The following is a 26,190-nucleotide window of genomic DNA, read 5'->3' on the forward strand; positions in this document are numbered from 1 at the left end:
ATGGCAAAGGTGAAGGATTTTGCAGATACAATTAAAGTCCCTAATTGGTTGACTTGGAGTTAATCATAAGGCAGAGTATCCTGGTGGGCCTGACCTAATCAGGTGAGTCCTTAAAAGAAAGAGATTCTACTCCTGGCCTTGAAGAAGCAAACTGCCATGCTGTGAAGAGGGCCACATGGCAGAGAAGAGCTGGTGGCTGCTAGGAGCTGAGAATGACTCCCAGGTGACAGAAGAAAGTGGGCACCTCAGCCCTACTACTGCAAGGAGCTGAATTCTGCCACCAACTAGTGAGCCTGGAAGAGGAGCCCGAGCCTCAGAAGAGATCACAGCCTTGCCCAACACTTTGTTTTCAGCCTGGTGAGACCCTGGGCAGAGAGCCCAACAAAAGCATGCTGGACTTCTGGGCAGAGGGCCCAACGAAAGCATGCTGGACTTCTGACCCACAGAAACCGTGGCACAGTCTGTGTTGTTCTAAGCCACTGAGTTTGGGGATGTGTGTGGGTGTGTGGAATAGAAAACCAATACAGATGTCTGTTTTGTTTTATTGAGGAAGATGGGAGATATTAGGGATGGTTCTACGCTGTTGGGAAATGACCCAGTAGGGAAGGAAACACTTTGAGAAAGTAAAAGGGGTAAAGATTCAGAGTCAAACGCCCTGGGGAGAAGCAGGGGCAGCTTGTCTGGAGCGTGCCCAAGCAGGTGGGTTTGCATACATAGTTGGTGGAAGATGAAACTGTGTCGGTGTGAGAGAGGGCTTTAATTGTCTGAGTAAAGAGTGAGGCAAGGTTGCCCAATGAGAATCTATCTAGGAAAGGAGGTAGGGAATCTGAGGAAAAAGGAAAAGGAATGCAATAATCATCTCAAGAGAGTGGAGAAGAAGGAATTCGTTCTTATTAGAAAAACAGCAGAATTTTCCATGTTGGGTTCATTGGATGTTTGAGAATAGGAAACCAGTCAGCCTCGTTGTAGAAATTCGAGCACAGGTACTAAGATGGCTTTTGCCAAGTAAGCAAGACGAAGTGAAAGAGGGGCTAAGGAGTTCATATTTGCAGGGACGTGATTATAATAAGGAACCATAGAATCTAGAAGAGATCCAAAGAGAAATAAATTTGAAGGAAGTTAATGGGAACTGAGTTTAGTGACTTAGACACCTCCGTGTGACGCGAGCATTATTAAGCAGGCGTGTATCGTTAAGAGAAGGCTAACGTGCTGTAACAAAGATATCGCCAAATACACAGACTTCACAGGATTTTTTTTTTCACGTAACAATCCTGAGATAAGTGGTCCAGATTGTTGGGGCCACTGTGCTCCCGGCAGCCGTTCAGTGACCAGGTCCCTTCCGTCTTGTTGCTCTGACATCGCCCAAGGTGTTGTCTTCATCTTCATTGTCAAAACAGGGTCCACGTTCAGCCCCGAGGGAGGGTAACGGACATGAAAGAGAAAGCAGCTGAAATTTCAAGGTGTGTGTTCAGAGGTGCCGCACATCACTTCTGTTCACATGTGTCGACAGTTGCCCATGATAAAGGCTCACTCAGCCACACGGGGGAAATGCAGCTGCTACCTGGGCAGCTAGATAACTGTACTAAATGCCAAAGAAGGAGAGAAGAGGTTTTGGTGGACATGCAGCAGTCTTTACCATAGTGGGTATTTTAGAAAACAAACATGGTGATTGTCATAGGTGAAATCATAATTTAATAATTCCCCTTATTTGAACATTACCTGTTATAGCCAATTTTTATGTACTATAATCAGTTTACCAATTTTACATAAGTCTTTGGAAATGAGGTTTCTGGCAAGCATCTTCCTCAAAACATCTTCCTAAAAAGAGCAGACAAGCTGATAATGAATAACCAGGCAAAATCTAAGTGAAGTGAGAGATGGAAGCCAAGCTCTGGAGGTCATTTGCCCACTGGATACACAGGGACTTTGGATTTGTTTGGTCTCACAAAACCCAGGATCTAACCAAGAACGAGAATCTTATACGAGACCCCAAAGGGCCACACTCTCAGTGCAAGCATGAACCAGAAGAAACTGCTCCTGTACCCCCAGGGGACTGCAAGGAGCCCGCCACAGGGTCACAAAGAGCAGGAGAGGAAAATCCCATCCCCGAGGAGCTGCATCCTGGAGCTGTACCTTATGCAGAACTGCATGCCGAATTCACATCACCTACTGCAGTCTACAAATATTCAGACTGTAAATTTAGTTTAAAATGATCCTGAGCTTCTAAAGCCCCTAGCACCTGCTAGAAGCAAATGCAAATGCCCTCTGGAGGAATGCACCATCATCCTAAGCCTCAAGAATTTCAACAAATTATGTTTTTAAAAAATGTGAACTGTTGGGGTGCCTGGATGGCTTAGTTAAGCATCTGACTTCGGCTCAGGTCATGATCTCGGGGTCCTTGGATCCAGCCCCGCATGTTGCCCGGAATCATGGTCAGGCTCCGCACTCAGTGGGGAGCCTGCTCCTCCCTCTCCTTCTGCCCCTCTCTCCCTGCTCATTTTCTCTCCTTCTCAAATAAATAAATAAAATCTTTTTTTTTTTTAAAGATTTTATTTATTTATTTGAGACAGAGAGAATGAGAGACAGAGAGCATGAGAGGGAGGAGGGTCAGAGGGAGAAGCAGACTCCCTGCCGAGCAGGGAACCCGATGCGGGACTCGATCCAAGGACTCCAGGATCATGACCTGAGCCGAAGGCAGTCGCTTAACCAACTGAGCCACCCAGGCGCCCCAATAAAATCTTTTTTTTAATGTGCACTGTTAACCACACAAGCAAGGGAACAAGCTACTGTGAGTGACCATAAAGGAAAAGATAGATACATTTAATTATGTAAAAATTTAGAAATTCCATAAAGATAATAAAAAGACAAGCCATGCAATGGAGTAATACTTGAACATATACAACAGCTAATGGAATCTTATCTGGAATATCTAAAGAACTCCAAAAATTAACAAGAAGACAAACCTGCCCAATAGAAACATGGGCAAAGAAATTCAATATACACTTCACCAAAAAAAGGAAATCCAAATGGCCAATAAATGTATGGAAAAGTCCTTAACTGCATTAAAAAAATCAGGAAAGTGCAAAAACTATAACGAAATACCGTATGCAAGGCTGTTGGGTAAAATTTAAAAATCTGGCAAGACCAAGAGTGACAAGGATATGGTGCAACAGGAACTCTCACAGAGTTGGTGAATGTTAGCCTCACTACTTTGGGGAAAGTGTGGCATTTTCCAGTACAGTGGTGTAAACACTCATACCCTGTGACCCAGCAACATGACTACTGGGAAAATGCCCTAAGAAGTGCATGCACTGTATCCCAGGAGACATGCGCAAAAATGTTCAGAGAAGAATGATTTATGTAGCCCCGAACTAAAAACAATCAAAATGCCTATCAAGAGTAAAGTGGATAAATAAATGTTGTTATAATTCCACCATGGAATACTAAACAGCAATGAAAATAAACAAACTAAAACCTCAAACAACATAGATTAATGTTATAAACCTAATGCTGAGCAAAAGAAGCAAAACAGAAAAGATACGCAGGGAATTATTCCATCTACGGAAAGATCAAAAAAAGAAAAAGTCCAAGGACGCCTGGGTGGCTCAGTCGTTAAGCGTCTGCCTTCGGCTCAGGTCATGATCCCAGGGTCCTGGGATCAAGTCCCGCCTCGGGCTCCCTGCTCGGCAGGGAGCCTGCTTCTCCCTCTCCCACTCCCCCTGCTTGTGTTCCCTCTCTCACTGTGTCTCTCTCTGTCAAATAAATAAATAAAATCTTAAAAAAAAGAAAAAGTCCAAACTGTATCCCATATGGATGGATAAACTATAAAGAACGATACAACTATAACACTAGCCAGAGGTTACCATAAAAATGCAGGAATGATTACCCTTGAGAGGAAAGGAGGGGATGTGATTGAAAAGGGGTGCTTGTGGATTCTGGTGGGGCTGGCAATACTTAATTTCTTGACTTGGGTGGTGATTACATGGATGTTTGCTTTATAACTATACGTTATATCCTGCAATTACATTTTGTGCACCTTTCTGTACATGAGTTGTTTCTTTTTTTTTTTTAAGATTTTATTTATTTATTTGACAGAGAGAGACACAGCGAGAGAGGGAACACAAGCAGGGGGAGTGGGAGAGGGAGAAGCAGGCTTCCCGCTGAGCAGGGAAGTCCTGATGCCAGGACCCCGGGATCATGACCTGAGCCGAAGGCAGACGCTTAATGACTGAGCCACCCAGGCGCCCCTGTACATGAGTTGTATTTCACAATCAAGTTTTTCTAAACAGAAAGCAGATATTATGACAAACTTTAAGCCAATATATTTGAAAATTTAGGCAATATGGACAAATTTCTAGAAAACTTTCCAAAACTGAATGAAAAAAAAAAGATACCTGAATAGTTCCATAACTAGTAATCTAGTGCTATGTAACGATTATGACAAACTTAGCAACTTAAGTTATATACAAGTCACGCCAGACCCAAACTCTGATCTACTGCTATGGACCCTACGGACCGCTTCCAAAAGGTGTTGTGGGGAGGGAGAAACCCAGACCAAACTATTCTCGAGGGCCAGTGGCCGCTGTCCTTCCCTCCAGGAAGAGAGCTGGCCCCAGGGACTGGAGAGGGAGGGAGGGAAGGCTGGGAGGACTCAGGGTCAGGGGTTACTCTAAGTGTCCCAGTCTAGCCCCCACCACCCTCCAGAGGACCCACCAACAGGCTTCTGATCCTACTGGTCCTCTAAGGGCAGGGTTTCTCTCTGGCTCTACCTGCTTCACCTTCCTTTTGCCCATAGCCAGCACCGAAGCTGGACGATCCATTCATAACTCACCCAAGGAGGGTGAAAATCCTCCACTTACTTTACCGCTGGGTCTGGAGGAAGGCGGTGCCCCAGATGGCCCCACCCCACCTCGGGCCCTCTCCACATTCCTCCCTATCTCTGTTTAATAGCGGCCTCCATCTCCTTTTCATAGTCAAGGATAACCCCCTAGCCAACACCAAAACCCACTTTATGATCCTTTTCTCAGTGGCCGGTGACAGTCTCAGCTTCCACTTCAGAGGAATCACTTTTGCATCTCTCTCTCTTTTTTTTTTTTAAGATTTATTTATTTAGGGGCACCCGGGTGGCTCAGTTGGTTAAACGTCTGCCTTCGCCTCAGGTCATGATCCTGGAGTCCCTGGATCGAGTCTCGCATCGGGCTCCCTGCTCAGCAGGGAGTCTGCTTCTCTTTCTCCCTCTGCTTCTCCCCCCAGCTTGTGCTCTCTGTCTCTCTCCCAAATAAATAAAATCTTTAAAAAAAAAAAAGATTTATTTATTTATTTGAGAAAGAGCACACGCACGAGCAGGGGGAGGGACAGAGGGAGAGAGAGAGAAAAATCTCCAAGCAGACTCCCCACTGAGCGCGGAGCCCCAGGCATGACGACGCAGGGCTGATCCCAGGACCCTGAGATCATGACCTGAGCCAAAACCAAGAGCCTGCTGCTTAACCCACTAAGCCACCAAGGTGCCCCCACTTGTGCATCTCCTGATAGACCCGGTTCTTCCCCTGGGTACTAAATATGGACCACTCCGACCTCCCCCAACTGGCTCCCAGCCCCACATATCTGACTCCAGGAGAGCTAGCATCCCGAGTTGTTACTAACTCAGCGCATACTCCACAACCTGCAGACCGGCGGGCCCCACAAGGTGGTGTCTCTCAGCTCACGCCACAGCAGTAGAAACTTCCACCATGCTTTACGGCCACCTATTCCCGGGTGATGGGCACAAGGAAAGACCACTGCATCCCCCGGGCACTGGCCTATTGGTGCACGTCTTTGGTCCTCACAGAAACATGAACTTCTTCGTGGGAGACAAGCTGTGTTGGATAATGTCAGCGAGGGGCATTCAGTGAGTTTGTGAATGGAGGTGCAGAGAGGGCAGAGGAGGGTGAGACAGCAAACCCAGTCCTGCAATAAGGATCTGCTGCCAGTGGGCAAACTGCTGTCCCTCCATCGACTAGGTTCTTGACCAGCTGTGGCTCATGGGAGACGCAGAACTCAGGACATCGCCGTTTAACAGTTTGTCCTCCTCTTGGGAAGCAGATGGGATTAACAAACTGTGACTTTAAGCAAGTTATAGCAGAAGATAAATTATACATATTGCATCAAGGGGAAAAGAACATGTGATGTTTGCAAAATTCTTACGGGAATTTGTCCTTGTCCTGGAAAAAAAAAAATGCTGGCTTGCTGTTTAACATTTCTATTAGAAAGTTGAAGCTCTTTGTGCTTCGAATAAGGGAAGAAAGTCATGCCGGGATGTCACCTCTGAAGCTGGGTCGTGACTCCTCAAATGGGGAGGAGTCACGACCCAGCTCTGCCCAGTTCCGTCCCCAGGGGATAATAGGCAAATGTTGCTCAGCATTATCCTAGATCAGAATAATGGGACAGGGAAAAGCCCGTGAATGGTCTGTAGCTCTTGTCCTAAAATATAAGTCTCATTGCAATTAGCAGTATCAAAGGTAAGGCCCAGCTGAGGGTGAGAGATCTTGAATTTGTTCAAGTCCCAAAAACAGAGAAGGGAAGATGGGATTAAGAGCTTCCTTCCTTCCTTTTTTTTTTTTTTAAGATTTTATTTATTTATTTATTTATTTATTTGAGAGAGAGAAGAGTGAGAAACAGCATGAGAGGGGAGAGGGTCAGAGGGAGAAGCAGACTCTCCGCTAAGCCGGAAGCCCGATGTGGGACTCGATCCCAGGACCCCGGGCTCATGACCTGAGCCGAAGGCAGGTGCTTAACCGACTGAGCCACCCAGGCGCCCCTAAGAGCTTCCTTTCAAGGGGAGTTCTTTGGAGGACAGTCACTCGGGACAAGCGCTCTCTCGCCACCTGGGCCTGTTCTGACCCCAGAGGACCTCCTCATGGCCCATCCTCCGATGTCTCTCCTTCCAAGGCCCTGCCCACCGGGCCCAACCCCTGGCCACCACCCAGAGCTGACACAGAGCCTGACCTCGGGCCGCTTCTCCGTCCATGCCAAATGGACAACAAGATGTAGTACTGGGAGTTCTGGAAGGGCTTCCCGTCCCTGGCGTTGCCGGCAACAGGCAACAGTGCCGCAGCAATCGATTTCTGGCTGGGGCCGGTTGCTTGCGGAACCATCTGTTAACAGGCTGTGGAGAGAGCTCAGAATTGTCTGAGAAATGACCTCGAAGGCTCATCCTGGGTTGCCTGGCAACTAGCAAGCCGGGACCACTGGCTCCCTGTCCCTGACGGAGGGGCTGTGCCCGAACTCAACCTCCTGTGGGATGAGGGTGAGGGGGGGCACAGGCTCCCCCTCCACCCCCCGCCCGCCCCCCCACCCATCCCCCAGCTTCCAGGCCATCACTTTCCCAGATAGCTGACACTTAAGTACCCATTGCTTAGCGTTCATTCCCCTCACTCCATCGCCCCCAAGGTCATTCTCATATTCGCCTTTGGAAAGGGAGAACATGGCAGGGGAACAGGGTCCCTCTGCCCCTGGTGTCTTCAGCCTCACACAGGGACCCCATGCCCACTGGCACTCTGCCTGTGAGCCCCAGCCTTCACTGAGTATTGCTGCCCGGGTCCCCCGAGCTCTCTGCTTGGCCCGGGCTCAAGCGAGCGTTCGATCTTTGGGCAACTGGTCGTGGGACCTGCGGCTGAGGTGTGAGGGAAGGGAGGGGTGGCTGGAAGCCCGGGAAGGGACCCTGCGGAATGAGATGCCTGCTCAGCGGCTCGCCCAGGCTTCAGGACGTGCCTGGGCCCAGCCCTTCTCCCATGTGTGCCTTCTCCCCTTGACGACAGATGCTGCTGGGCGCACCTGACTTTGTGGCAAGGTCAGACAGCACTCAGCTCTCATCACATGGTCCCCAGGTGCCTCGTGTCAGGCTTTCAGTCTCCCCCTGGGCCCCAACAGCTTATGAAAGGCCTGAGCTGTTTCTCAGAAGGAGAATAGTGGCTTGCCAAAGAGGGCACCGCTTTGCACTAAAATCCTGGCTCCTGAGCTGAGATTTGCCTCCTGGGGCTTGTCCCAGGCTCCATGAGAGCTCTCAATATGCCATAGACACTCGGATTTCAGAGGACTCCAGCTTTGGAGCAACTGCCATGTGTAAGAGCAGCTGGCCTCCCCCCCCCACCACCATCCAAGACCCTAGGGGACACAGCTGCTTCCAGGGAGAGACCTGCACACCATCTGCCTCGGGGGGCGGGGGGGATGCGGATTCCCGGAAGGCCAGACTCTTGACCCCTCCTCTCAAGCCCCCTCCTCCCTGTTGTGTTAGGCCCCTGAGTTCTACCTGCCTTTACTTCCACCCAAAGGTTCAGAATGGACTCCTGATTTTCTTAAGACTTGCAAGAAGAAGGAGAATGATAGGCTGTGTTCCCACTTGAGCGTATGTCAGAAGCCTCTGGGTGAGCAGCTTGCTTAAAATAGAATTGCCCAGGCCCCAACTCTAGAGAGCCTAAATCAGCAGGACTGAAGTGGGACTTGGAACCCTGTATTCTACCCAAGCTCCCCACCCTATGATTCTGATTCAGGTATTCTGCCATCTATATTTGTGGAGTGCCTCGGGGTCAGGCAAGCCTGGATCCAAATCCCAGTTCTGTTCCTGTGTGAGTTTGGAATCACTTCAGTTAGGAGTGATGGATATCCAAAATAACAGGGGTCTTGGGGAACTTGGCTGGTGCGACCCTTGATCTCGGGGTCATGAGTTCAAGCCTAGTTGGGTGTAGACTGTAGACTTTACTTAAAAAAATAAATAAAATCTTTAAAAAAAATTAAAAAGGGGGTCTAAATAAGACAGAAGTTTACTTAAACTTTTGTCATGTGAATGTCTGGAAATGTAAGTCCAAGATGGTATGGTGGTACCACAATCATTAAGGACCTAGATTTTTGCTCCAAAATCCTCCACATTTGGCTTTTGCCTGATGGTCCAAAATGGCTGCTCCAGCTCCAGCCATCATGCCTATGTTTCATCTAGCAGGAAAGAGGAGGAGAAAGGCACAATCTTTCCACTTAAGGGTAGTTCCTGAAAGTTGTTCCACTGGTCATAAGGCTAGGTGTGCTAGAAGGGAGGAGAGAAAATGTAGATATTTATTTGAGTGTTGGTAAATGGTGGTTTAAGGCACAGAAAGAGTGTCCAAAGGAGCTGAAACAGAGGGAGAGGGTGGTGGAAGTGAAAGATAAAATCAGCTAACATCAATTGTATACGTACTGAATGCCTTTCACCATTCTAAGCACTTCTCATGTAACCATGAGTTGAATTCTTCCAACAATCCTGTGAGGTAGGTCCTACTACTCCTTGGTTGTCACACACCCACCCCCAAACCACACGGATTGAGAGATTAGCCTTGCCTGCTTACTCCCTGACTGACTCTGAGTGAGTTCAGTGCCAGCAAAAGGGAATAGGAGAACCATATGTGCTTAGCTGAGACCAGACACAACTTACCACACCCTCCTTCTCCCCAGACCGGGGTACATCACCCCCCAAAACCTTGAAAATTCAGACCTCTGCCAGCCAGGAAGAAAGTGTACATGTCTTCTTGACGTCTCTAAACTACATGTCAGCCGGGGTGCCCCCTAAGACTAAAGTTCTGCTCAAACCCCATCTTGTGCTCTGTGGACATGTTAAGGGTTTCTAGCTCTGGCTTCTTCTTTCTTTCTTTTTTTTTTTTTTTAAAGATTTTATTTATTTATTTGACAGAGAGAGACACAGTGAGAGAGGGAATACAAGCAGGGGGAGTGGGAGAGGGAGAAGCAGGCTTCCCGCTGAGCAGGGAGCCCGATGCGGGGCTCGATCCCAGGACCCTGGGATCATGACCTGAGCCGAAGGCAGACGCTTAACGACTGAGCCACCCAGGCGCCCCTGGCTTCTTCTTTCTGCTGAAGTGTTTTGTCTGCAGGTATTTGGAACCTGGAGCAATTGCTGGGCTCCAGCACCTCCAGGGAAATTTGCTGTGGGCACAGTGCTGGGCACAAAGAAGATGCTCAGGAAATGCTTGTTGAAAAATAATAACCGTCATTTGAATAAGTGTTCACCATGTGCCAGGCACTGTGCTAAGAGCTTTACTAATATCATGCCTTTTCTGGTATAGATGTTCATTTTACCAGAGAAGGCACCGAGCCTCACAAAGGGAGGGTACTTGCCAAAGGTGTCACACCTGGTATGTATGTGGCAGAAAAATTTGAAGTCACAAATTTTTCATCATAATGCTCAGATGTCTACAGCCTGGAAGAGCCACCCTTCTCTACTCACACGGATCACGGATGCCCCAGGAGCTTGGGGGCGAGGCTGCTGGTTCTGTGGACAGACCCCTGCAAGAATGAGTTCTGTGTGGGCTTCTGAGGATTCGAACCACTGCTGGATGCTCCTGACCATCTTCTCTGTCTCCTCCCCCGGCTCCCCAGCCCCCGACCTGAGTGATCCTGCACAGCACAGAACAGAGGCCGTTTTTACTGTGGAGCGAGGGAGCGAAGGACAGGCCTTTCGTCCACAGGGCACCTGGAAACAATTTCTAGAAAAGCAACATAGTACAGAGTTGAGAGGCTGGACTCCAGCTTGACACTCCTCTGCTTCCTGACCTTGGCCAGGCTAGTAAGGATTAAATGAGTTAATTCACGTCATATAAAGCACCGAGAAAGGGGCCAGCACGCTATCAACAGTCTCCCAGGGTCCAGCCATCATTATGACTATTTTGGCTAAAATCGGTACCAGTGGAAGCCAACCAGCTGGAGAGGACGGAGTTCTGGCCCCTCTTCCTTCTTTTTATACATAATAAAAATAAAACTTCCTTTTAAATAGGAAGTGATACATTATCAACTGGTAGAAAGTGTAAAAATTCAGATTAAAAAAAAAGTCACCTACAATCCCACTCTCCAAAGATCATCTTTCTATTCTTCTTTTTAACGAGCATCATGGTGATCTGGGTGCTGTTTGTTTTCTTCCCCAGAGGGATCTGTGGTCCTCCCAGCCCCATCAGCCTCTGAGTCAGCCTGGTCCCAAACAGTCACTTGAGCCTCCAGCTTTCCTCACGGTGGGGGCGGAGTTTCAGAGACAAGAGAAAGAGGCTGAGGAGCAGGTGGGCAAGTGCCTCCAGCTCATCCTCGGCCACCTGGAGAATTTTATGAACAAAGTGTTTCTGTGACTTTTTTTTTCTTTTCCGTGATTTTTAAAAGGCAAATCAGAACCGCCACCCCTGCTTACAATCTTTCAAAAGCTTCTTGTTGCACTTAGCCAAAGGCCAAGATCTCCAATGCCGAGACCTGGTGGCCTGAGTCTGAATCCTGAATATAAATTATTTATTTATTTATTTATTTATTTATTTATTTATTTATTTATTTATTAAAAATCTTATTTATTTGACAGAGAGAGCACTAGCAGAGGGAGAGAGAGGGAGAAGCAGGCTCCCTGCTGAGCAAGGAGCCTGATACGGGACTCCATCCCAGGACCCTGGGATCATGACCTGGGCCGAAGGCAGCCGCTAAACCAACCGAGCCACCCAGGCGTCCCTCCAAGTTATTTAAACTTCTCTGTGCCTCTGTTTCTTCATCTATAAAATGGGCACAATGAAATCTGTGTCCTAGAACTGTTAATGAGGTGAAATGTGCTACGTGCTTAGGACAGCGCCTGGCCTGTGGAAAGCCGTTGGTAAATGGCAGTAACTATTACTATTATAATTTTCTCCTTTCTTCCCTTTGCCGTCTACCCAAGGACACACACGCCCACAGCCTGACTGCAGAGCCCCCACTTTTAAGCCCTAAGTACCCCCTCTACATGGCCTCTGACAGCATCCAAAATCGAAAGGGCAGAGCAAGCTTTCTCAGATGTCTTTCTGGTTTTATGAGGGATGGTGGTTTTTCCAGAGCCCCCTTCTGTCTCATCGAGCAGAACGGGGTCCCACACCTGCCCCTCAAAGACTAACTGGCAGAGAGGAATGAGAACGCCCTGGTTACAGAACGCCTGAATGAAATCGGGCTTCCGGTAGCTTTGACCGCTTCTCAAACTCCAGGTGCGTCAGAATCAGCCGGAGCGTTAGTTAAAACTCAGATTTCTGGGCCCCACCCCCCAGGCTTGATGAGGTAGGCCAGAGGGGGGGTCAGGAATTTGCATTCTCACCAGTTTCCAGATGCTGCTGGTCCGGGGACCACACTTGGAGAATCTCAGCACAGAGAAGGATCGTGTGGGCCCCCAGATGTAACCCAGTGTCCACCTGCCGTCTCGGCCCCTGGAGACTGAGACAGGTATGTGTCAACCCTGTGGCCATGGCCGTGCAAAGGCCTCCTGGAGATTCCTGCGGGTCCTCAGGGCGGATGTTCTCATGGCCACTGTCCTGCTTCTGCTGATTTCTTGCAGCCGTTGCCTTTATTTCTACCCTGGAATTGACCCAAATGAGAGAAAAGGGATGAGAATATTTTCCCCGGCTCCCGGAGCCGTCGTGGGTACAGGCTGTTGTATGACTTACTGATGACAAGCACACCACGGAAAGTAGCTCAAGAGACATTCTGTTCCTAAAAGCCCCGCGCCACCTGACCCCGGGTTTCTGTGTTCTCACGGGTCCTTTACTCCATGCAGGGCCAGCCAGCTCCTGTCCCTTCCTCCTCTCCTACATCCACCCCCCCCACCCCAGCTGCCTCTGAGGCAACCAGAACGAGCAGCTCCCTCCACCCCAATTCCCCTCTGTCAGGCCTGTGGCCAACCCCCCACCCCCACCCCTGCACAGAGGGCCCAGGGCAGAAGAGTCAGCTTGTGGGATAGTGTGAGGGAGGACAATGAGGCTGAGCCCCCCTGCTGGGGAAAAGGGGTACTTCTCATCTTAGCGAACCCTGAGGGTGGACAGGCAACAGACAAGGCTTGGGTCTGGGTCCATCCCTGGGAGTTTGGGTGGGGGTGCATGGGGGCTAGGGTGGGACTCTGCCTGCCTCCTCATGAGCTGGAGTGGGGACTGGGTTTCCCTTCTGAGCTATCCTGGTCCTGAGATGATTCTAGGAACACCGGTGGGGGGGATGCTGGGACTTCTGCAAAAGTATGACAGGGGATCTCCCCCTCTTCTCCTTCAGCTCTCAAAACCACCCACAACAGGCTCCTGAAAGGAGTCTCTGAAGCTTTTGAGCCTCAGAGGCAGAGAACCTGCGAGCCAGGCAGAGGAACCTGTGAAGGCCTCCAGAGGCATCGGTTTGAAGGACAGCGTTTTAGAAAACTCTAGAAGGACAGTGTCTTTCTAATGCAGCTTGATTTTACCTCCCCAGGTTCTGGAAAAGTGGCTGTGTCCTTCACTGTGAACTTTGAGGGTGTTTAGGCAGGTCCTGACACGGGGAGGACTCTCTTGGCTGTCAGCTTATTCTGAAATTTGAATTTCCGATGCACCTGGAGGAGTCCAGAAGGGGACCATTGTTATTTATAACCACAGCTTCCTTCTCAAGAGAGTAAATCCTGCTTCATTAAATAAAAGGCCCCTTTGTTCTGAGGCCTCTTTTTGGGTCTGGTCCGGCAGAGACAGCCTGGTAGCCAGTGGGGGGGAGAAGGCGGGGCTGGGAGGCCCAAGTGCCCCCACTGCTGGGTGTCACGTGAGGATTGGGAGCCCCTGGGGCATCGTGGTGGCAGGAGCTGTGCAGGCGGCCGGGTGGAAGATAAGGGGCTGAGGGGCTGGCGGCTGGGAGGGGTGGGGGCGGGGGTGGGGGGGAGGGAGGAGGGGGGGATGCCTGGTGGCCACAGCCTTTTAAGAACAGGAATGTCCCAGTGCCACTTTCAGTCGTGTGCTGAGCAGCGCAACAACTTCCTCAAACTGACACATCTTCTGTGAAATTCGGCTCACAGAGCAGCCTGGTATTCCTGGTTTCTTGGGAGAAGAAATGGGCTGCATCCTATGTTTGCGTCAATTCCAGGGCAGAAATAAAGGGAACAGCTGCCAGAATTCAGCAGCAGCAGGAAGGCAGAGCCACACAATTGAAGCCTGAGACTTTGCAGAAGTCGTGTGGAGGGTGAGGGATGGGGTCTGAGCCAACCTTATTTCAAGCTGGGAGCCTCCAGCTAAGCCTGGCTTCCGCCCGGGTTTGCCCCCTGCTTCCTCCCTAAAAGAAGCCCCTTTTGTTCAGGTGTGAGGGCGGTGCGCCCACCTCCAGGGGATGAGGACTGGTCCGCATGTGTCCCCACTCCCCTCTGCCGTGACTGGGTCGGTACATACGTGACCCTGTTCTGGCCAATGAGACACAAGGGGAGGTGGGCTGGGGGCTTCTGGGAAGGATTTCCCTCTCTAATAAAAGCAGAGCTCGCCCTTTGAAGGCAAGCCCTGCCCCAGCTTTCCTTTTCCTGGGCTGCTGTCTGCAGCAGAGGGGCCTAGTCGATAAAAGGGGGGGGGGGGGGCTCCAGAGTCGGGGTAAAAGCAGGACTTTGCATCTAATGAGCTGTGCGGTCCTGAATGAGTTACCCCGTCTTCCTCCTCTGCAAAATGACAGTCGGAATGGCACCTTCCTCATAGGGTTGTTGTGAAGATCAAGTGAGTGAGCACACCTAAAATGTCTGCATAGTTCAGACACGTGGTGAGCACTCGATACATGAGAGCTATTATTACTATTTTTGTCATCTGTGGATATGATGCTTGGAGCTATGGTACCATCTTTCAGCCATGAAGGAGGGACCCTGACACGGAAGATGGGAGGGCAGAGAGAAGGAAGGGTATTAATTCAAATTGGCTTACCTCAAGACCTCTTAAGAGAATAAAATCCCCAACTCTTCAGGCAAATTTTAGTTGAGTGTTGTTACTTGCAGCATAAAGCATCCTAGCCAATTCATATATAAAAGCTGGATGCCCATTATTGATTTAGAATGAGAAATAAAACCACTTGGTCTGAGAGACACTCATACGTATTGATGAGAATATTCACCTTGGAGGCAGACCATGGGCATTGACTGCTAGTTATTCTCAAATATTTTGTTTCTCCTTCTTTCTTTAATAAGAAGAACTGCCATATTTTAACTGGGTACATGCTACTTGGCTAGAAACTACATTTCCCAGGCTCCTTTGCAACTAGGGGAGGCCATATGCCCAGGTTCTAGCCAAAGGAATATGAATAGAGGTGATGGGTGCTCCTTTTGGGTTTTGCCCTTAAAAGGATTGGGCATGCTCTCCCTCATTCTTATCTCTTCTTGCTGGTGGGAAGATAGCAAGAGCTGGAGCAATCACCTTGGATCCAGAAATGGAAGAGCCATTCTGAAGGTGGACAGAGTTGCCCCCCCAGCCTGGAACCACCTATTTCTGACCTCTTATATACAAGAAAAATAAACAATCTTATTTAAGCCACTGTAGTTTTGGATTGCTTCACTATAGCATATCTACACGAGGCTCCAGAATATCAAGTGGAAACAGAAGCACAGAAACATTGTTCTGTGACTCTAACTATGACTCTATGTATCAGTTAGCTGTTGCTGCATAATTAACCACCCAGTATGTAATAGGACTTAAAACAATGATTTATTATTTCTTATGGTTCTGTAGGCTGGCTGCATTCTTCTGCTGATTTTTCCAGGGCTTCCTTCTGCAACTGCATTCAGTTGGAGGAATGGACAGGGCTGGGTTCAGCTGGGACACTGCGGATGGCTAGACTCCCCCTCCATCCCCAAAGAAGATAGTCCAGGCTAGGTTTCCTCACATGGTGTTTCCATGAGCATTCTGAGAAAGGCTCAAAGCACAAGCACTCATCAGGCCCCTGTTTTTCTCTTGGTTGCTGATACTTCACTGGCCAAAGCAATTCACGTGGCCAAGCTCAGCATCCCTGTGGGAGGGGCCTACACAAGGGTGCAGAAACTAGGAGGCTTGATTCATTGGGCCATTTGGATAACAATCAACCTCACCCTATTGTGCCCCATGAATTTTGGAAGCTCATTATGGGTAATTAGAAATCCTAGTACAGTGTTCATTAGGCCCATCTGCACAGGGACTAATAACCCCCTAGGAACTGGGACAATTAAAATTCATTCCTTTATTTGGTTATTTATCACCTACCTCCAGAAAAGGGTTTCAGGTTGTTTATGTAAATACAAAAGATTTTTAAATGACAAAATAAAATTTAAAATGAGTATTGGAAAGAATCAGAAGGAAAATGAAGGTAGAAAAAAAACCTAGAAAAGATGGTGTCAGGAATAGGGTCAGAATAAGAGGTGTGTGTCCTGCGGGCCCATGCTGCTGAGAGGGACAAGAGGGTCACTGGAGAGTGCCCGACAAGATCAAGGAGATGGCCAGGGAATGGGGCTGTGGGGAGCTGGGATGAGGCTACCTCCCAAGCACTCGAAGGTGGTGCTTCTCACCCTTTGCTGCGTATTAGGATCGCCTGTGGAGTGGGTTTAAATACAGATTCTGAGGCCCAATCCCCAGAAACTGGATTTTTAACAAGCTTCCCAGGTGATTCTGAAGTAGGTGGTCTTTGAACCACATTTTGAAGTGAATTTAAAGCTCATAAGCTGGTGCCAGCTTCTAGGCAGGATATTCAGAGGGGAAGAATAAGCAAGAGAAAAGGTTCTTGAATAAGTGAATGGCTGTCAGAGTCCCAGGAAGATTCCAGAAAGGGGAAAGGGATCCTATGTGATTTGGGAGCTTTCTAATTTTTCAGATACTTTGTTTCTGCATAGAACAGACCTCTGCCCTGAATTTTTATCTCCTCGTGGGTCTCGGGCCTCAGCAATATTACCCCCCCAGGACCCATTCTCATCAAAACCTGCCGTGGCAGGGATCCCACCCCGTTCCCCGGCCACTGCTGGTTGGACTGGGGTGGGCACCTGACTCCAGCTGAATTAATCAATTTTTTGTGCTAGGAAATTGGACTGGTAAGGGTCTTTGATGATGTGTCCGTTGATGGCTGTGTTCCACAGCGACAGCCCACAAAACCCTGCTGTTGAGGGACAGGATGGCCTGGTCCCTGCCTTTCCTGGATCCTGGCTCTTCAGCTTCCCTGACCTTGTGACACACCCTGGCATCCTTCTACTAAATTCCACTTTCAGCTGAGTCGGCTTCCGTCCCTGGCCTCCAAAAGTGCCCTGGCTACTACAGGCTAGTAGAGGGAGATGGGGTCAGAGCTAGTGTGTCTGAGGTGGTCCCTCTGATTCCAAACTGGGCTGTCCCTAAGAATCGGGCCCGTCTGGTCAGTTTCCTAAAGAAACCACAAGATGCCAAAGGCATCGTGTTGAAAGAGCCGTGGAAGCCTGGGAAAGACGCTTTGCGTCGCAGCGAAAACTCGCTGCTGAGATGCGGACAGAAGATCGGTGAGGGACGCAGGAGGAAGCCAATGGGAGGTTGGCGGGGGCCTGCACTGGGCATCACCCTCTTCCCTCTTCAGACAGAGCCCACCAGGGGATGAAAGAGACGCTTAAGATCACTTAAATAATTCTGGGAGACAAGGAAACTTCAGTGAATATGGTTCCTGTTTCTTTTTTTTTTTTTTTAAGATTTTATTTATTTATTCATGAGAGACAGAGAGAGAGAGAGAGAGAGAGAGAGAGGCAGAGGGAGAAGCAGGCTCCCAAGGAGCAGGAAGCCCGATGCGGGACTCGATCCCAGGACCCCGAGATCATGACCTGAGCCGAAGGCAGACGCTTAACCATCTGAGCCACCCAGGTGCCCTTTGGTTCCTGTTTCTAAAAATGTATCTGGGGACACCTGGGTGGCTCGGTCAGTTAAGCGTCTGCCTTCGGCTCAGGTCATGATCCCAGGGTTCTGGGATCGAGTCCCATATCGGGCTCCCTGCTCCGCGGGGAGTCTGCTTCTCCCTCGCCCACTCCCCCTGCTTGTGTTCCTGCTCTCGCTGTCTCTGTCTCTGTCAAATAAATAAATAAATTTAAAAAGAAAAAGAAAATGTATCTGAAGTCTGGTGTGGCAGCCACAATAGCCCCCAGCAATCGACGCCCTGGCGGTCAGGTCCTTGGGTAATCTCTTCCCATGTTAAATAGGGCTGACCTGGGGGTGACCAGTAGGATATGGCAGGAGAGACGGCATATGATTCTTGAGGCTCTGTTGTAAATGACATCACAGCTTCAGCCTTCTCTCCTGGGTCACTTACTCTGGGGAAACCAGCCACCGTGTTGTGAGGACACACAAACAGCCCTACAGAGAGGCCTGTGAGATAAGAAACTGAGGTCACCTGCCAACCATCAGCGTGAGTGAGCCACCTCCTAGTCCAGCCTCCAAGTGACTGTAATCCCAACGGACATGTTGACCACAACCTCATGAGACATCCTGAGTCAGAACCCCCAGCTGAGCTGCCCTGAGATTTCTGATCCACAGGAGCTGTGAGAGAAGAAATGTCTATTATTTTCAGCTGCTAAGTTTGGGGTCCTCTGTGGCCTAGCAATAGATAACTAATAACTGGGGATGAGAATGTGCTGGCATGGAACATTTTCAGAAAGCAGTCACAAAGGAGACTACAAGGTAAGACTGTGTGGCCCAAACTTGCTTCAGTGGGACCTCAGGCACCAAAGGCAGGCATGCGGATTCCCCTAACTTCTATATCAGGGAGAAGAGGAAGGGGGCGCTCCTTTGGCAATTGAGGGAAGGAGCCCAAACCATTGGAAACAGCTGCTAATGCCTGTGTCCTTTCAGGGTATATCCTGCTTCATCATCATGATGGACAAATTAAGTTTACAATTCCTCTGACAGAAAATACCGGGACTGCTGAGTGCCCCTCCTAAGGCTAGTGAGAGGTCCACCTTTTCTTCTCCTGAGGTGAGTCCAAGGATCCTGGAATGTCTACCAGCCCAACAGAGGCCATCCTGGTTAGTTTTTCTTGGTGGCAGAAGAAACCAGACAATCTGGTCTAGACCACTGAGAGGGCCCATTTTCACCTGCACAGCCTTCCCCAAACCAGAAGTTCCGACAGTTTCTCAGAGCGTGTCTGGGGAAATGAAATATTGCCTTCACAAAACACCCAGGGATCTACCTGAAGGAACGACTCAGGGATGTCCTGATTTGTTAGAGCAAGGAAGTCCAGACCATTGATCCAAGCCGCCTTCCTGGAATGCTGAGTCAGGCTGCATGCTTCCCCGGAAAGAAGGGGAGACTCAAGGTTATGTTCCTGAGTCTTCCCCCCCTTTCCTGCCTTCTCATTCTCCTCCTGCTTCCCCCCACCCATCTCTACTTCACGCCCACCACATCTCACTGCCTGCAGGCCCAAGGTGCTCAGACACCAGGGCCTTTCCCCCCAGGATCCACTTTCAAATAGTCCCACTCTTTTCTCTCCAAGATTTTCATTCAGGAAACTCCTGAGGATCCTGACAACAGCCTTTGGTGACCTCTGTCCTGCTGGTGTCGTGGTCATGGTGCGGGGACCCCTACCCTAACTCACTCCCCACCCACGGTGGGAGGAAGGTTTTCTTCCACAATCCTGGACCTAACATACAGGGATGGGCCAAGGAGCTAGGGTAGGACCCCCTGGGGAAACTGCTGTCCAGTCCCCGGGGGGACAGATGCCCCTCACCGGTGGCCCCACGCTGCAGCCCCACCCGGGCTCTTTTGCCCCAGCGCAGACCTCATTCACCACCCCATGGCCTTCAGGACCCTGCCTGCCTATCTCCACCTGGGGCTGGCTGCCTCTCTATCACAGCAGGGGCCTCAGCCGAGGAGGGAAGTGAGGTCACCCCAGAGTTCCTTGTCTGCTGAATTGGGTGGCACTGAGTTTATAGTCATTCCCACTGTATCCTGCAGAAATTTTGAGACCCAGGGGAAGGGCTGGGGAGGTGCCTTTTATGCTGCGGGCCTCTGTGAGTGTCAGTATAGGAAGATCAGGGAAATGGTGAGGTCTGGGGAGGCATCTCAGCCATCCTTGGGCTTTGAGGGTTGGAGGCACAGCCTTCCCCCACAGCCAGAACGGCTCCAGAAGAGGAGGCGTCCGCTCTCTCATTGGAAAATGGGAATAATAAGATCTTAAAAGGAGATTATAGGGGCGCCTGGGTGGCTCAGTTGGTTAAGCGACTGCCTTCGGCTCAGGTCATGGTCCTGGAGTCCCGGGATCGAGTCCCGCATCGGGCTCCCTGCTCGGCGGGGAGTCTGCTTCTCCCTCTGACCCTCCTCCTCCTCCTCATGCTCTCTGTCTCTCATTCTCTCTGTCTCAAATAAATAAATAAAATCTTTTAAAAAAAGGAGATTATAGAAGTAAAGCCTTTTATTCAACCTCCGATGAGGTGAATTTTCCGGGGGCGGGTGGGGGTGAGCACGCTGGTAGGCAGGGCACGAGTGGGGTGGAGTGAGATTTCGGAATTTCAGTTGGCCCCAAATCCTGGCAGCAAAGTCAGACAAGCAAAGACAAGGACTGATTCTTTGATACATGTTTCTGTCTGGAGAATCTCAGCAACAGGACTTGTGGGCCTGGGCACGTTTATTGAATGAAAAAATTCCTGAGTCAGTGAATGACTAAACCAACAACCCTAGGTGGGGACGGCCCTCTGAAATTCTGAAATCGTGAAACGTGACTGCTGGAGACCAGCAAGGGTGGAAAATTGGGAGCTGCCCCTGACGTCCCAGCCCCACAGCTCCCTCCGGCGCTACTGAGAATTTGCCTCGGCGCCACCTGCTGGTGGGCGCTGACCGTGGCCACCTCCCGCCAGACTGGGACGTCTTCACCTGGGTGCCCCGGGTATGGAAGGCTGAGACCAACCTCTCTCCAGATGACCCGCTCCCTCAGGAACGGCCGCTACCGAATTTATCCTGATCCTTCCGAGGGTCAGAAAAAAAGCATATCAAAGCCTTGGAAAAGGCATGAGGGATTCCTGGGTGTCCTTTCTGAGGAGGTCTGGGGGTTGGCTCCATGTCCTCTGATGATCATCTGATTCTTTAGGGTTGTGCACTATTGATTATTTGATTGACTTTATAACTCCGTAGGGACAGAGGCAATTTGTAGAAAATAGATAATCATGGAAATGATTCCTGCCCATCGCAAGCAAATGAGTCCTGTTCATAACACAAACAAGTTTTGTCCGGTAGAGAATGTAAATGCCTGCAGTGGAATCCTCGTTGGAGCTCGTGTTAACATTTTGCTGGTTCCTTGTCAGTGAATGAGCTAAAGAAAATCGTTGACATGCGTTCCCTTGTTTTGATTGTAGGAGGGACGTGATTTTACCTTTTTGAAATGATATTTGTGCAGCTCGTTGGTCCCCACGGAATCTACAAAGTCTCTCACACCTTCCATCCCCCCTGCCCCCCAATCTGTTCAGGTTGCACCCACAACCGCAGCCTCCGGGTCGCCACGGTGCCCATCACGGACTTCGAGGACAAGCTGCCCTTGCGTACTTCTCTACCCGCGTCTCCCTCCAGGCTGCCAGCTCCCGAGGGCAGGGGCCAGGTCTGATTCTTGCTGGATCTGCAGAGCTCAGTCGATGCTGTTGAGTGAATTTATGAATATACTCAGTTTGGACCACACCTCACTGCTGGCGAAGGAGCCTGGTGCATGGGAAGGGCAATGCATTCATGTGGCCTAGTATTCATGTGAGCCTCAGTTGTGTGAAATGAGGCTATTTCCTACGTGCTGATGAGAAGGAACTGCTGCATGTTTTCCATTTCCCTCTTTCAGTTTCTACTGCCACCTCCCCTCTCCCAGGATACTATGAACAGGAACAGCGTCGTTTCCTCCGGCTCTCCACCCTCCAAGGCCCCCGGGAAGTGTCCAGTTAAGTACCCCTACCTGGTTCATGAATGAGAAGGGGAAGGGGTGATGGTTTGAGGGGCCAGGGTGCCTGCATCGAGCAGATAAGAAGCCCAGGACCTACTCAGCAGAAGCCTTGGACTCCAATGTTGGGGGGATTGAGGGGAAAGGGAGGGCTGGATCCCTGAACACGGACAGGAAACCCAGGAGAAAAGCTGAAGGAAGAGAATGACTGGAAGAGGCTGGATTTCAAGTGGCCCAAAGTCCCAGCCCCAGCCCCAGCCCATCCCGCAGCACAGAACGCACCTGCCACTCCCGCCCCTACTTCCCTAAGAGGCTTCATCTGCTGAGAAATCAGACTCCTGAATAACTGGGGTTCTGGCGCCATCTCGTGGCCATTCCTGAAACTGCCCATTCAGTCGGAGCAGAGCCCAGAGATCCAAGAGGGAGGGGAGCCAGGCCAACCCTCCCCCAACTTTCTTGGCCTCCATCCTCTTCATCCTCATCTTCTCCCTGAATATATTCCAGGCTCAGTGTTCAACCTCTTTCAGGCCTGTAGCACATTTAACTCTTGGAACAATCTTAAAGGCCAGGTAATACTTAGAACCATTTTACAGATGAGGAAACCGAGGCACAGAGAGGTGAAGGAGTTTCCCCCAAGGCCATGCAGCTAAGGAGGTGGACCAGAAGAGCTCCTCTCTACACAGGAGAGGGGCGGTGAGGGGCGGTGAGGCACTTGGTCCTGCTGCTTAACAGACAATCGGATTTGGGGCTCTTTAGTTCTAATTCAAATATGTTTTTGGTGCCTACTCTGTGCTGGACTCAACACGGGGCGCCGGGCTTGCCAGTCATCCTCTCAGTCCTCGTGAATCCCCTCCAGGGCGCGCATCACCGTCTGTCCGGCCTGATTGCCTTGTTAAGTGTTGATCTCCCACCAAGACTGTGGGGTTCCTGAGAGCAGGGACCTATAGACTGTTTTCTTTGCTGCCGTGTCTCTAGAGCTCAGAATTGATCTCAGAATGGGTGCTCCATAAACGTTTGTGAATGACCGAACAAATCAGTGAATGAATACAAGATTTCTTAAAAAACAAAAACAAACACACACACACACACACACACAAACCCCAAACAACTAAAAAAAAAAAAATCACTAAAGCAAAATAAACCCCACAAACTAGTCCCTGCCCTCAAGGCACTGACAGTCTAGTGAGGAAGGCAGTTTGGTAAAGGGCAGAGGTGGTTCCTAACCCCCTCCCCGCCACACACACGCACACACACACACACACACCCCACCCTCCCTCAGGCTTTCCCAGAGAGGAGCACAGAGCTTCCGGAGCCCAGAGGAGGCTCCTAACCTCGCCCTGCCCTGAGGCCCTAAGGTCAACGCCTGCGGAGCTGAGACCTGTAAAGGAAGGAAGGGGAAAGGCACTGCAGGTAGAGGCCACCGACAGGAGAATCTGCGTGGCGGGCACTTCGAGCTCTAAGCCTCAAGGAGGAACATCGAGGGAGGAAGGGAGGTCTGCCGGGAATTCAGCCAGCGAGCCACTGCAAACAAATCCCTCCTTCGACTGCCTCAAGACTCCTCCTCCACAAAATGGGAATGAGATGAGGATAAAAAGACACAGGGCCTGGCATACCAAAGGGAAACTGAGGTCTCCCTAGCCGGTTGCCCCACCACCCTAGATGCCCTTCAGGGACATGGGCTTCCAGGGGCATGGGCTTCCCTAGCTGGCAGTACCCCCCCCCCCGGAAGGCCACCAGGACGCAGCTTGAGACTGGAGGGGACCACAGCTCCATCTGGTTTCAATCAGCACCTCAGAGATGGCACACCAGGAGATCCCTGGGTCCCAGCACCAACCCCACAAGACGGCAGATCCGCCCTGTAATGAATGCAAGGGCACGGGGTTGGGGAACTGGGGTGGGCCTCGCAGAGAGGGCACTGGATAGAGACTCTTGGTGGAACCAAGAAGTAAGTACGTTCTATGTTGAAGCTGGTGGAAGCCCTGGTGATGCAGCAGATAGTAAGCCAGTGTGGTGTGTGGCGTTGAAAATCTCTTTTAGGGGGAAAGACAAAAACAGGAAGGGGAATAGGGACTGTGGGGATGGTTTGCAATTTTAAATAGGATGGTGCAGGAGAACCTCCAGAGAAGAGACCTTCAAATAGAGACCAGAAGATGCGGTGTGGGAGTAAGCGTGAGGATCTCTGAGAGAAGAGGGTTCCCGGCAGAGGGGGAAGCAAGTGCAAATGCCCTGAGGCAACATTGTGCCTGCTGCGGTTGAAGGAGCAGTAAAGAAGCCAGAGAGGGGGCTGAGTGGGGAGCGGTGGGGGCCAGATGGAGGAGGGCCTTATAAGCCACTGGGATGGCCAAGTGGGTATAACGTGTAGCAACAGAGGTACACGATGGGAGAGAAGCCCAGAGCCGCTCATCAGACAACTCTAAACTTGTGTCTCATTCCCCAGCCACACCTCCCACAGTGCACTATGAATTTATATTTTCTATAAATCCTGTAATTATCTTGTGAATAGCACAATTATATTGCATTGTATTTGGCGTGTTAAAAGCATTCATTTGTTAAATGTAAACATTTAAAATATACCATGTATTATGCAGCTCTTTCTACTTTTTTATTTAATCAACTGGAAGCCTTCAATTGGAAGTGGGGGGGGGTTCTTGCCCTCCAAGAGTTCCCCAAAGGCAAGTCTACTGTCACACTCACCCACACCCTCACCTACACACACTCATACTCACTCACCCGCTGTGCCCAGCCAGAACGCAGGGCTGAGAGACAGACACCTGCTCATCTGCCCCCTCAGGGGGGTCTCGGACGGGTTCCTGCAGGGTCTCCCACTACCTCTGCTCCAACTTGCCCAGCCCTTGACATTTGACAGAAAGCGTCCCCATCCTCACGGACCTTCACTACAAAATGGGCAGGGATTAGCATGTCCATTTTACAGACGGACAAACAGAGGCTCTGAGAGTGACTGAGGACAGAGCAGAGTCTGGAGGAGGCAAGATGGGGATGGGGAAGGCTTCGAAGTTTAAAGGTGAGGAGAGGAGCAGGAGGGTGCTAGGGCTCACCCTCTGGTGGACCTGACCTCGGACAGACCAGGGTTTGAATCCCAACCACCTCCCCCCCCCCATTTGTTTACCTTGGGTAAATTCCTTAAACTCCCTGAGCCTCGGTTTCCAAATCTTTACAATGGGACTAATGATAGTACTCACCTCATGATCTTGTTTGCGGATTCAGTGAGGTCGCGTGTATGAAAAGGCTGTTATTACTGTTATTTTCAGTCGAGCCAGGTGCTGGGTTTAGAAGTGGGGTGGGTGGGGGAGGCCGCTCAGCTTACACCCCACCCAGCCACAGCCCCGCGCTGGTGGCCTCCTGCTGAGCGGCTTCCTCTGCCTGTGGAGACAGCAGTTACTATGCTGTCACAGCCCAACCTTTCCCATCACTCCTGCTTCGTAGTTTATGAAGCGCTTTCATCCATTCACCCAGCATTTCCCGAGCGCCTCCTGTATAAACCGGCCCAGGGCTGGGTCCTGGGCATCTCCTGGTGAGTGAGGCGGGCCCTGTCCGGGCACCCAGGTTGCTGGCATCAGTAGCTCAAACACGAATGAGCGGATGGGTAGGAACTGGGTCAAGAGCGAGGGGAGAATCGTAGGGGCCAGGAGAGAGAATCACAGGGGCCCTGGTGCAATCTCAACCCAACCGCGCAGCAGTGGTCAAGGATAACCTACTCCCGTTGCCTCGGTGGAGACCCTGAACCTCAGGACAGGGCAGGCACCTGCCTGGGGCACCAACGAGGTGGGGTGAAGGAACCAGGGGGCCAGCACACCCAGCTGACTCCTTCTCCCACCCAAGCTGGCCCAGGGGAAGGAGGGCTCTGCCGAAGGATCCTCCCTGGAGCGAGGCGTGCGGGAGCTGCCAGGAAAGGGAGCGAGCTCGTGTGGAGGCTTGTGTTTTCCTCACCTCTGCTTCGCATCTCCTGAGGGGTGGGGGACCGGCTCAGGCCCCCGGGGTCTGAAGGGCAGAGCACGCTGGTCCCTCCCATGGGCATCAGCCTGGGCACAGCTGTCCCGAGTGTGGGCTCCAGGGGCTGGGCTGTGAGTAGGGGCAGGGCTGCTCCCCAGGGGAGGCTGTGCTACCCTGGCTTAGCAGCACTCCCACCTTGTGGGCAGAACAGGCTGGAGGCTGTGCTGGGCTCCGAGTTGAGTCTGTTGAGCTACTGTTGGGTGATGACCCCAGAGCCCCCAGCTTGTGGGCTGTTTCACGACTTGCAAAGCCCTTGCACAACTCCTATCTCTTTGATCCTCACCAAAAACCTAGTGTGAGAGCAAAGGTACCAGGCCTGGAGTCAAAAGACCAGGGTTCAAGTCCCGGCAAATGCCATATCTCTATCATTCAGTCATTCAACAAACATTCATGAAGCATCTACAGTGTACTGGATTCTAGGCTAATTGCAGTGAGCAAAACAGACCAGACAAAGTCCCTGTTCTCCTGGACAAAAAAGATTAGAAGTAATCAAATAGTCACCTAAAAACCAGGTTTTCAATGCACAGGTGTTATCCTTGTGATATC

The 26,190-nt window shown here is 50.6% G+C and overlaps 2 long non-coding RNA genes across 2 annotated transcripts; one reads left to right on the forward strand and one right to left on the reverse strand.

Moving 5' to 3' along the window:
- Positions 1-7,344: 7,344 nt before the first annotated feature.
- Positions 7,345-13,067, reverse strand: LOC123859906 (uncharacterized). The gene is made up of 3 exons (XR_006794616.3): positions 12,453-13,067; positions 12,107-12,363; positions 7,345-11,102 (listed from the first exon to the last, which is right to left on the reverse strand). It is a non-coding gene; the product is annotated as an uncharacterized LOC123859906 (long non-coding RNA).
- A 4,682-nt stretch (positions 13,068-17,749) lies between these two features.
- LOC135364210 (uncharacterized) lies at positions 17,750-21,201 on the forward strand. The gene is made up of 3 exons (XR_010411043.1): positions 17,750-18,404; positions 18,576-18,698; positions 21,071-21,201. It is a non-coding gene; the product is annotated as an uncharacterized LOC135364210 (long non-coding RNA).
- Positions 21,202-26,190: the final 4,989 nt, after the last annotated feature.

This window comes from Mirounga angustirostris, unplaced genomic scaffold (assembly GCF_029215605.1).
Source record: "Mirounga angustirostris isolate CCGP_5_RB_7025 unplaced genomic scaffold, mMirAng1.0.hap1 SCAF_4, whole genome shotgun sequence".
NCBI lineage: Eukaryota > Metazoa > Chordata > Mammalia > Carnivora > Phocidae > Mirounga > Mirounga angustirostris.